This window comes from Balaenoptera musculus, chromosome 1 (assembly GCF_009873245.2).
Source record: "Balaenoptera musculus isolate JJ_BM4_2016_0621 chromosome 1, mBalMus1.pri.v3, whole genome shotgun sequence".
Lineage (NCBI taxonomy): Eukaryota > Metazoa > Chordata > Mammalia > Artiodactyla > Balaenopteridae > Balaenoptera > Balaenoptera musculus.
In genome coordinates this window covers 126,797,773-126,810,958 of record NC_045785.1, presented here as the reverse complement: position 1 = coordinate 126,810,958, position 13,186 = coordinate 126,797,773, and positions in this window count along the sequence as shown.

Here is a 13,186-nt window from a genome sequence, read left to right as displayed (position 1 = left end):
GTTTTGTGTGTTTCTTTTATATGAAAGGTTTATATTCCTGTTGTGATTATGATTAAGATGACTCTAACTTTTTGTAATATATTTATTCCTCCAAACTGTAGACCAAACTTTAGACCAAATCTGATTCCCAATTGTGAGCAAAGATGAAATTTGTTCATCTCTGTTTCCTCCCCTTCCTTATCCCCTATAGATTTTAATTGATTAAATTACTTAGTGAAACCTTTATGCCTTTTTGTTTATATTACTTGATGACTTATTAATCCCCAAGTTTTAATAATAAAGAATCAATGTCCTTCAGAGGCAAAGAATATACAAATCAATTCTCACTGCAAAGTAAAGGAGCTGTTACAGTGGAGGATTACTGGACTGAATGTCAATATTATGACATAGAATGAGTGTGTTTCATGTTTGGTAATTGCAATCATTGTTGCTTTTGTTGTGGTCATCCATGTACAATGCTTGGTGTCAGTCTATTTATCTCTTGTAAAAATAAAATACAGTGTGTGTGTGTGAAAAAAAAAAGAATCAATGTCCTTACATTCCTCCTTATTTCCTAATTTTCCTGGGTTATTAGTTATATAATTTTCATACTTACAAAGTTTATAATATTTATATTCAATTCTGTAACAATAATCCTCACTTTCTTTTAAATAGATTCAGTGCACACTGCCATGGCTTCTCTAGTCATCTCCTGTTGAGCTGAAGTTCATTTTCTATTAGTCTCTTGAAGGGAAACACATTCCTTGAGTTCTTTCATGTTACAAAATATTTCTCACACTCACTCTGAGTTAAAGTTAGCCTGAGTATAACATTCTTGGACCACAATGTTTTCCTCAAGGATTTTATGTGTTCTGTTCCACTGTCATCCAGTATTGCTGTGGAAAATGCTATGGTGAGCTGGATTTTTTCTTCTCCTAGAAAGGTTAGTTGAATATTTTTCCTTTTCCTGGATTTCCAAAGCATTCTTTATCTTTGGAAATCAGTAACTTTACTAGGATACTGCTCCTTTGATTGTATAGAGTTAATTTTTCTAGGGACATAGTCTGCTTTTCGACCTATATCTTCATGAAAATTTATATTAAAATTTTTATTTAAATATTTTCTTCTTTTTTTTTGGTTCTCCTTTGGTGACACCAATTATGCTTATATTGGTCTCTTTTTTAATGTCTTTCTAGCTTATCTCAGTCTTGTCCTTCATGCCCCTTACCATATTTTCAGCAATGCTTATTTTCTTTGCACCGTTTCCAACATGACCTTTGTTTTTGTGAGAATATTCTTTCCCCTCCACTTCTGTCCTAAACGGCACTGTTTTTCCCTAAATTCTTATATCTCTATTTCAAGATTACGTTTTACAGATAAAATTGCTTCATTAAATTATAAAGTCTTTTTTATCTGCTCTGTGATATTTTCCTAGAATTATTTAACTGTCATTATTTTTATATTACATTTCTGCTTTTTTCTTGTAAAATCTTTTTTTTTTTTACATCCTCTATTGATTCCATTTTGATGATTACTCAGTATTGAATGAGATGAGCTACTCTCAGATCAAATGTTTGCTGGACTTTCAGATAGAGAAATTCTCCTCTTGACCCAGAACTGTGTGTGTAAATTTGCTCTTTCAGATTTATTCTACCCTTGCTATTTGATCTTGGCAGCTTCAGAATTTACCTCCTCTATCATGACTTACCTGCAACAGTAGATTCTTAGTTGAAAACCAGAACGAAAGAAAAGTGTTCAGTTTGCATATTCCATTTCCGTTTTTTCTGTCTAAGCTGCTCACCTTGCTTTCCTCATGCCTCCATCCCCACCAAAAAGCATCATTCATCTTCCCAGGGAGTATCTCTGGATCCAAATATCTGAACAAAAGCTTCATTCCAGAGATGTCATATTTACTCACGATTTAGCTATTTCACCACTGGAGTGTTTTCATTGTTATTTTCAAAGATTCCGTATTTACTAAATGTTTATTTATCTTTAGCAAAAGTTTCCTCTTTAAAATTCTCACAGGATTCAATACATATGTGAAGAAATTTTAGAACAGATCTAGAATTTTCCCAAGTTTTGCTATTCTGTGTTTTTATGTGTGCATGGTTTATTTTAATAAAAAATTGATGTGTAAACTATTTAGTCTCATGAGCTTTTCACCACCTGATGAATTTTTCTATTTCCTAACTCCTTGAAATCCAGCTTCATTGAGAAAAATAAAATGTTTTCTGGAGGGGGGTTCAATTTTTGAGCTTGAGTGCTTGAGGTGAGACCAAAATTTGATGGTGTAGACTGCCATAGGTTAAGATAAGTGCTCCAGATGCCTTCGAGGCAGGAGAGATGTGGTCAGATGGCGGAAAAGAAGATAGACATGGAGTTAGGAGATTAATTAACAAAGATGAACTCTTCCAATTGGCAAATTTGGAAAGAACTTTAGAGGAGGACCCATAGTGAAGTAAATTCTAATATACCCATAATTCTTTCTTTTAACAGAACAAAAACTAAGAAAAGTAGTCAAAGTTAGAAAGAAGACAGACTTTTGACTGACTGAAGGATTAATAGAATAAAAATCACTTACTCGTGTGTGACTTCTCTGTAATTGATAGGAGGCAGGGTAGTGAAGAGAAACTCAAGTGTCTTACCTCTTAGCCAAAGGTAACATATTCTAACAACGAAAGGAATCCTTTGAGATGTTGTCATTCGTCATGACAACCATATATTTCAAAGATTCCATTCTGGAATGGATGTACTTGCCTAGAAAGTACTGATATGCTCAAGTGGCTGGTAATGCTCACTGTCACTCCTGGGGAGGGAAGCTTCTGGTTCCTATGTTATCAGCACTGAGAGGTAGCTCTGCAAACCAACAGCTTGCTAGAAGTTGGGTGAAGGATATGAATAGAAAATTCACAGAAGAGGAAAACTGAATGGTCAATAAATATTACAAGATGCTTAATCGTCCTCAAAGTCATGGAAATACAAACCAATAAATACCATTTCACAACAAGTAAAAGAAGAACTACAAATAAGTAAAAAATTTTAAATTGATTATCTAAATATTGGCAAAGATAAAATAAACTGGAATTTTCTGACACCACTGGAGGAAGTACAAGTGATATAGCTACTTTGTAGAGCAATTTGTCACATTTTAGTAAAATTGAAAAATTGCAACCCAGAATTTCCACCTGTAGGTCCATAGACATAGAAACATTTATAGAATTTGTGTACTGGGAGGCACAGGAAATGTGTTCATTGCAGCATCTTTTTGTAACAAATTTAAGATATAACTTGTATTCCATATAATTCACCCTTTAAAGTGTACAACTCCATAGTTTTAAATATAATTACAGACTTGTACAACCATCAACACAATCTATGTACCTATATTTATAAGAGATATTGGTCTGTAGTTTTCTTGAGATGTCTTTGTCTGGTTTTGGTATCAGGGTAATGCTGGCCTCGTAGAATAAGTTGGATAATGTTCAATCCTCTTCTATTTTTTAGAAGAGTTTATAAAGATTGTTGTCAATTTGTCGTTAAACACTTGGTAGAATTTACCACTAAAGTCATTTGGTTCTGACATATTCTTTGTAGGAAGGTTTTTAACTACTAATTTAATCTCTCATTATAGTTCTATTCAATTTTTTTCTACGTCTTGAGCAAGTTTTGATAGTTTGTGTCTCTCTAGAAATCTCTCCACTTCATATGTTATGTAATTTGTTGGCATACAATTATTCAGAGCATTCCCTTATAATCTTTTCAATTTCTGTAAGGTTTTTCTTAATTTTTGAAGCATTGTTTTGCCAGATATAGAAATCTTGGTTGACAATTTTTTTCCTCCCAGCCCTTTGCATATGTCACCCTGCTACATTCTGCCATCCATGTTTCTGATGACAAACCAGCTGTTAATCTTATGACAATATCTTATACATGATGAGCTGCTTTTCACTTGTTGCTTTTAAGATTTTCTCTTTGTTTTTGGCTTTAGACATGCTACTTGACATTCTTTGAGCTTTGTGTGTGAAGGTTAATGGGATTTTTGGATAAAATTTGGGAAGTTTTTGGCCATTATTTCTACAAATATTATTTCTGCTCCTTTCTCTCCTCTCCATTTATTACTCATATTAGGCATATTTTGGTATACTTGATGATGTACCACAAGTCACTAAGCTTTGTTTATTTTTCTTCTTTCTTTTAAATTTCTGCTCTTTAGACTGGATAACATCGATTGACCTATTGGCAAGTTTGGTGATTTTGCCATCTGCTATTCAAATCTGCTGTTGAGCCCCTCTAAGTAGATTTTCCATTTCAGTTATACTTTTCACTCCAGAATTTCTATTTGGCTGTGTTGTATAATTTCTATTTCCTTTTTGATATTCTTTATTTGGTAAGAGACATTGTTTTTATACTTTCTTTAAAAACATGGTTTACTTTAGTTCTTTCACTGCATTTATAACAGTTTGTTAAAAGTCTTTGTCTAGTAGGTACAATATCTGGTTTCCTTAGTGACCGTTTCTATTGTTTTTTCTTCCTGTATATGGGCCATAATTTCCTTTTTCTTTGCATGTGTCATAATTTTTATTAAAATCTTGATATTTAAAAAAATTTAATATAGCAGCTCTAGAAATCATATTGCTCTCCCCTCAGAGTTTGTTGTTATGCTCAGTTATTGTTATTGATGGTGGTTTTATTTTGTGAGTGTAGTGACTTTCCTGGACTAAAACTATAAAGTCTGTGTTTTTTCTTTTTTGTCATATATGGCCACTGAATTCTCTGTTCAGTTAGCTAATGATTGGATAGTGGTTTTTTTAAAGTGTTTTGAACCAGTAAGTCTCCCAACCTTTGCCAAGGAGCTCCATGTGTTTGTACGTGTGTGTGTGTATATTGTTGTTTTTATTGAATGCTTTCCATACTTCCAGCAGTTTACAACACTGCCTTAGTCTTTGCTTCCTGATTGCAGAGCCTTAATGTTGCCCAGAGGTAAGAGATTAGAACCTTCTCATGTCTTTCCTTGGTGTGTGCAGAGCTCTGAACATGATTTCCAGAAATAGATCAGAGCTTTCAAAGCGTCCTATGGGCACCTCATTTCCCTATTTTTCCTTTTTTGGTCAGCCTCTTATTTGCTCCAACTGTTGTTGCCACCTCTGGGAGCTACAGTGTTAAACAACTGCCACTGATTGGTTTTGGCAAATGCTCTGAGAATAGGACTGTTTGCACTGAAGGACCTCTGAGTCAGGTAAAATAATGACAGGCCCTATGAATGGTACTTTTTCAAGGAGATAACAAAAAGTCAAATAATGATGGTTCCCTGGAGGATTTGTGGGATCTATGAACATATTCTGCCCTCTCTAGCAGTGGCTAGGCTGCTGATTTTCACAGCTACTATGGTTTTGGGGTTTTTGGTTTTCACCCATTTTTAAAAATAAACACTTCTTAGATGATTGCAAACATTCAGTTAATTCCCCAAGTTCCAAAAAAAGTTGATTTTGCCTGTGTTCTCATTGCTTTTATGGAGGAATAGATTTTCAGAGGTTCTCACTCCACCATTATAAAAGTACTTGCACTACCTTACTTTTAGTAGGAAAAAAATTGGAAAAAATATGTTATAGTAAGAGAATGGACAAGTAAATTGTGATCTCTTTATACAATGGAACTCAGCAGTTAAAATAATGGACTAAGATTATATATCTATACATGGTTAGCTATAAAAAACAAATTGTAGAATGATACCTACAGAACAATAATATTTACATAATTACAGCATATAAAACACACCAACTAATATTTTTGATATGTGCATATATTGAAAGCAAATTATTTTTGCAAAACATGAGCTGAAAGGATAAACACCTTATGCATGATAGTGATGGGGATTTGGAATGAGATAATAAAATAAGAGTAACTTTTCCCATAATATTTTTTTTAATAAATTTATTTATTTATTTATTTATTTATGGCTGTGTTGGGTCTTCGTTTCTGTGTGAGGGCTTTCTCTAGTTGTGGCAAGCGGGGGCCACTCTTCATCGCGGTGCGTGGGCCTCTCACTATCGCAGCCTCTCTTGTTGCGGAGCACAAGCTCCAGACGTGCAGGCTCAGTAGTTGTGGCTCACGGGCCCAGTTGCTCTGCGGCATGTGGGATCTTCCCAGACCAGGGCTCGAACCCGTGTCCCCTGCATTGGCAGGCGGATTCTCAACCACTGCACCACCAGGGAAGCCCTCCCATAATATTTTTATTTATTTTATTAAAGAAAATATGGACACATGAGTGTATACTATATTATTTTTGTGTTTTTCTCTATTTAAAACTTAGGAAGAAAGAAGAAAGTCATAATGGGTTGGATTCTTCTGTTCCCTGGGAACTCACTTGACTCTGCTCAATTTTTTATAATCTATGGGTGGATAGAAAACAAAAGACAAGAGTAAGATAAATAACTGCTGAATCACAATTGGGTCTGTTATAAAATGATTTTGAAATGGCTTTCAAATCTGGAATGTCATATTCTGCTTTTTATTTTGCTTTTAAAAAATTACGAGTTCAAACCAGACAGAAAAATGTGAGTCATTGGCTTCTTCCTCCCTAAAAATCTCCATACTATGTCTCTGCTCCAGTCAGGGAAATGAAACAATTGACATTATCTGTCTTCTTTCCTCCACACTCTTGGTTAGTAGCACCTCCATAGATTCCAGCAGAGAGAAGGAGAGTTGCTTTACAATTTATAACAACTTGAAAGAACATAGCACCTCTCTTCCAGAAATTTCTGACATCCCACTGATGATATGGGAGCACAAATATCATTCTATTTTACAGGCAGGAATGGGAGAATCTGATCTACTATGATACAAAGTAATTTTTCTTACAGACTATTTGACAAGGGTAAAAATGAGAAACAAACCCAAGCCTAGCCCCTCTTGGCCTGTTACGCAGCCAGAGAAAGCATCAAAGCAAGTGTTCTCATTACCACATGGAACCACTAGGTGTCACTAAATATAAAACTTGTATTCATTAGAGATTACAACTAGGAAAGCTGAAAAGGCAAGTGAAATTCATCATGTTAATGGAGAAAACTGAAAATTCCACCTTCAGTTGACACAATGGAAAGTGGCTTCTCTCTAGACCAATAACCCCAGGAAATGGTTTCAGACCCTGTCATATCTGTGTGTGGACCCATTTGGACTGGCAAAAGCATTTAGCAGAAAAGTAACTAAATGATCTCACAAAACTCAAGAAATATGTTATAGAATGACTCTGTTAATAAAATGGGGTTAAAATTCCAAGCCTCAAGTGCTGGAGTCCTCCTGGGACTTGTGTCTAAAGTTTCAACAGCTGCCCCCAGGTGGCAGTGAGTCAGATAAATTGAATTCTCTTTAGACAGGGAAAATTGAGATATGATTTTTGTCAAATTAATTTCTACTTTTCTCAATGATTTCCCACCTTTTATGTCTTTATTCTGAAAAACATAATTGGCAAATAGTATGAATTCAATACATGTTTGCTGGATGAATAGTATGAAACAAGGGAAGGAAACTAACATTTATTTAGTTGCTTTTTATACCTTGTTCTCTACTGCTTTCTTGCATTCCTTTTTTTTAACATATTCTTCACCAAAAATCCTGTGAGGTAATTATTGTCATCATGGCTGTGTACAAGCAATACTCATGAGATATAATGACAAATAATCTTTACTTTTATTTCTCATTTTTCCTTTAAACTTTATTCAGTAGGAAAGCTCTTTCCTTGCTCCTGGATAAAATCTTCAAGCACACATATAACATTTCTGATCTCCTGTTGCTACTCAAATGTCCTATGATCACTTTAAGTAATAGAACTATCACAATTTAGTAATAAAAACTGTCCAATTTTATGTAATAACGCTACTTATTTCACTCAAAATCACAACTTCTCCTCCCCAAGCTAGAGCTGGTGGTGGTCTGGCAGTTTCCAGAAGGGGCTAAATTATGTTTCTTTTTCATACTCAACTCCTCCCCAACTCCCTAACATACTTTAGAGAGTGTGGGAAAGAAGAAGAGATGAAGAGGGAAGTAAATTATCTTTCTTTGAATGGTGCTTTTGAGATATTCAGATGTCCCCACTAGAAACATTTGATTGCACTTCCAAAGATGCAAGCTAAGCATTTTCTTCTGGCTGGCCATTGTCTCTCAGTTTTTCATATAATTTTATTTTCTTTATTGTACGTTAAAATTTTTCTTTCATATACTTTTCTTTATTAAATACTGAGGCATTCCCTCCTTCTTCTATAATAATAGAATTCCCAAGTTTAAGCTGAGTCCATGGCGACTTGGAATAGGACTGCTTTTCCCAGCCTCCCTTATCACAGTTCATTTATGATCCTTAAATGGAGACGCTTGCTTTGTTTTTCCTTTCTTCTTTCCTATCGGCTGCAGAAAGGACATGGTCACTGCAGACTGGACGATGAGGTGGAAGCCCTGTGCTAAGGGCCTTGACAATCATGAAGTTGACTTGGCAGCTTTGTATATTGATATATAGGCTTTTTTCATAAAGATAATTAAACTTCTAGTCTCCTGCTTTCAGTTTTTATCACTTGCAGACAAACAAAATCCCAACTGATAGAAATACACAAGCAAATAAGATTTAATTTTAGGAAAACTTTGTTAATGAATAAAGTCAAGATTAGAAAAATAGCCTTTACTCATGCATCCTGACTTTTATCACCTTACGTACATGACACTGTGTGAGGTTGTACACTGTGAAGAGTGTACAAAGGTGAAATAAGGGAGGTTCTGCCCACAAGAGGTCACGCTCATCCCCTTCTTGTCCTTCCTGTACCAGACATTGGATCAACACCCTGAGGCTGATTTCTTCTCCAGCATTTCATAGCTGCTGCTTCTCTGTTCTCTGAGGCAGCAAGCTTTTTTTTTATTCTTATTAAATTCCAAGAATATCTTTGACATCTGGGGAAATAAATAGATAAATAGATAAATAATGTTACCATAGTTTTTTCATGCTTAACTTCCTATAATTCTATTTCTCTTAGATAAATTGTATATTGTAATGTGTTATAAAAAGTTATGATAGGAAATTAGGGTTTTTTCCCTAAACTGGTGAATTACCTGCCAGAGTCTGAGAATATTTCCCTCTGTGACTTCCAGCGTAAGGACACGCACCATGAACAAAAGCCTCTATAGTCACTGCCTCCTTTTGCAAATTCATATTGTACTTTTGCATATTAAATAGCAGAGTACCCCTGAGATACTCTCAGAAATGTATTTAACTTTCTTTAACCTAGCATCTTCCAATCTCGTTTGATTATGGGACGCTTTTATCCTATAGCATCTATTAACATGTATTAGCTAGCACCCTCTGCATCCTAGGCTGTTACAGTGAACTCCTTGTGCTTTCTGAGGCAATGATCCAGGGGTCTGATCACTGATTGAATCAAAACAGTCTTTCCTAATTTGCAGATAAAAGTTAGGCTCATGGAGAGCATTGCCTTAGTTTGAAATAATTTTCTCATAAATTTTGCTTAAATCTGTGGTATCAATTATAGATTTTCTGCTTGACAAAATAAGTGAACAAGTAACAAGCATTATTACTGGAAAAAATTTTAAAGCTCCAATTATACTTAGATTTAGGCATAGTTTTCCAAAGTAACAGTTTCCATGGTTGTGATTTTATGTTACACATGTACGGTATCATAGATTTGTCAGAAAATTATTTGTAGATCTTATGATAAAATACATTTTGACACTATCTCGTAGTGAATCTCAAATGTACAGCTGAGCAACTAGAGAAGCTTCACTTTTTGGATTGAATGATGGAAGCTTGAAAGAACAGGAAGGCAGTTGGGGGAAGGGATCTGAGAGAGGGGGAGAAGAGGGAGAGGAGACATTGTTTTCTTATTAATGAAAACATTAAGAAGTCCACCTTCCCATGTTTATAAACTGTCCTAAAGAAACATCCCTGTTTTCCCCTCCATGTTCTTCCCTTTTTTCTCTTTTCATTGTGTTTCAAAATGGAAAGGACATGGTTAAGATGAGCAGGAACCATTCAGATTCTTTTATTACCTAGCATTTAATTATAGGAATGGGTAATGTATGCAGCTAAAAATAACGCCTAATGGAAAACCATACCTACTGGAAAAATCAACTGGAAAGCAGGATGCTGACCCCATCCCCAGCATGTGCATTATAGTTTAGTTCCATTGTATTTGATTTTTTATTTAGTTATTTTAAACTTTTAATTAATAAGAACATTTCTTTAAAACTACAGCTGAATAATTATGCCATGTTTTTATAAAAAAAGAACCCAAAACTTTCTACCTTCACGTTAAGGAAAATTGTCCGAACAATAGGCCTTAATTTTTTAAGTTCTCTTTCTGGAAAAGTGGAAATTTGATGGGGTGGTGGTTGTGGGGGAAGGGACTAGTTATATCACATTTTCATTTAGATATGGTATTCTTAGGACATATCACTGAATTTAGAACAAAATTCTTATAATGGGAAAAGGAGGAAATTCCATAAACAATTATAGCACACAATCAATTGCATTCTCTTTTATAGTAAAATTTGAGAATTATTGCAAAGAGACTCAAGATTCTCCCATAGAAGTTTTTAAATGTGAAAAGTCTGTAATACTCTTGGTACTCTACCCTCAAGTTTTTATTTTTAAAAGACTTATGTAATATGTAGGGCACAGCACATTGTATAATAATTTTTCCAGCCTTCCATACCACCAAATTTCAAAAGTAGATACAAAATACAGAAATTCATCTACATTCAATAAGAGCAAATAAACAAAAAAGACTCTCAAAAAGTATGATCTAGTCAAGCACTTAGAGCTCTTTTTTTTTCAAAGCATTAAGATGAAAACATTAAACAATATGTTGATGGGATTATGAAGTATAAAAATTTAGAGACTGAAGATAACATTACTACCCTCATGGTCATCTTCTAGTATGGGAAGATAGACAATAAACAAGTAAAATCAAAATGTAGGATGTCATTTGGTTATAAATGATGCAAAAAAAAAAAAAAAACAAGGTAGAGGAGGAGGGCAGAGATTTGGGGCATAAGAGGAGTGGGTGTAATTTGCAGTTTTAAATAATGTGGATAGCAAATGCTTCAGTGAGAAAGTGATATTTAGGCAAAGACCTAAAAGGAGAGTGGGAGCCATGCATCTACCTGGGGGACAGGCATTCCAGTAGGGGAAACAGCAAGTGTATAGGCTCTGGGACCAGAGCATGATTGGACTTCTCAAAGAGACCACTGTCAACTGAAAAAAAAAAAAAAAAAAAAAGCACAATGTGAGAGTTGTGAGTTAAATTTTATTTGGGGCAAAATAAGGACTATAGCCCAGGACATAGCATTTCAGACAGCTCTGAGAAACTGCTCCGAAGAGGTAGGGGGAAGGTCAATATATATGTGACTTTGGTGAAGGGGGAGTACACGCAATCAAGCACATATTTTTTGCAGAATGTTGCTGCTAGTCTCGTGTAGGTTATTGCTAGTCACAAGGAGCAGATGTCACCATGAAGGATTTTAGTGTTTTTCTAGATACGAGGAGATGCAAGAATTGGGCTCATAAAATCTTCTCCTGAAAATATCTAGCTGTCTGAAGACCTATTCTGCCAGTTTTTCCGAGAGCACAGAGTGCCTCATTCCTGATCTCCACCTTGAACTCCTTTCGGGGGGTGTTGAAGGTCAGCAGCTTCAGAGGCTCATAATTTGATCCTTTTAGAGGTAGATGGCAAGTGCCAGTTTGTAGTTGGCACCACTGTAGTTGGACATAAGTGAGGAAGGGGTCAATTGTTAGGACAGGAGGTGAGAGGGGGACCTATAGACTAGTATAGGCACCTCACTGTTACTATGTGTGAGAAGGGAAGCCATCAGAAGATTTGGGTAGAAGAAGGACGTGATCTGACCTATCATCCTGATGGTCTTTTGAGAATAGTCTGAAATTGGCCTAATGCAAATAAGTACATAGAACAGTTAAGCGGTGGTTGTAATAATTCAAGAAAGAGATGATGTTGCTGAACCAGAGTGAACACAGTACAGGTAGGAACAGTGGTCAGATTCTGACTTTATTTTCAAAGTAGGGCATCTGTATTAGGTGATGGATTGGATGTGGAGGTGTGAGAGAAAGAGAGAAATCATGAACAAATAGAAGGATGGACATCCCATTCTGTAAGAAGGGAAGCCTGGGGAGGGGGCACAGAGCAAGGACGGTATAGAAGATAAGGGGTTTAGTTTTTATATATTAATTATGCAGATGTTCTAGTAGGGATGTAGACAATTGGATATGAGAGATTAGCTTATGATACAGGATGTAACACAAGACCCCAGAGAAGGTATGAATTAGTCAATACAGAGTGCAGGCAAAACTAGTTATTCAGGGGAAAATTAGTTTGGAGTTTAAACTCACACAGCACAGCAAAAGAAATTTAAGTTGGATTAGAGAGGTCAATGTTTAAAAAAATAACAGCAGAAAAAATGAGCAAATTTCTGACCTCTGAATGGAAGAAGATCTGAGTATAAAAATAATAGAAAAAATCAAAAGGGAAAATATTGGTAGCTTTATGCACCTACAAATTTGAAATACCACCAAAAACATAAAATGTGAATAACAATCTAAGGGAAAATATACCATAGATATGACAAAGGTGGGTCAGTAGCCTTATATAAAGAAGCTTTACAAAACAGTGATAAAAAGGCTAAAATTCAATATAAAAAAGTGAAAGGTCATGAAGATACAATTTATGGCAAAAGGAAAGGACAATAAATATATTTTAAGTGTTCAAACTGACCAATAATTGATGAAAATTAAAACAAAGCACTCCTCCCTTCTTCTTTTTTTTTTTTTTTTTGCTTATCGAAATGTATGTTCCCAGCAGCCCTGCAGGAGAGCACTGTATGGGGCTATACTCAGACCCTGTCATCCAGCACTGCTGGGAACACACATTTGGACCTTTCTGCCCCATAATTCGGAAACATAAATCCTTGGAGAGTTCATACCCTGTGACACAACAATCACAATTCAAGAGATTGAAAAGAGAGATTCAATCCAAATTTTGTTTACAAAGATATTCATCACAGTATTATTTATACTGTGAAACATAAGAATAATGCAACTATCAACAGAAGAAAAATGACTGACTCAACTAAGAGGCATACCTAAAATTAAAGAGAATATTATGCAGCTATTACAATTACGTTTTGCAGAATTTTT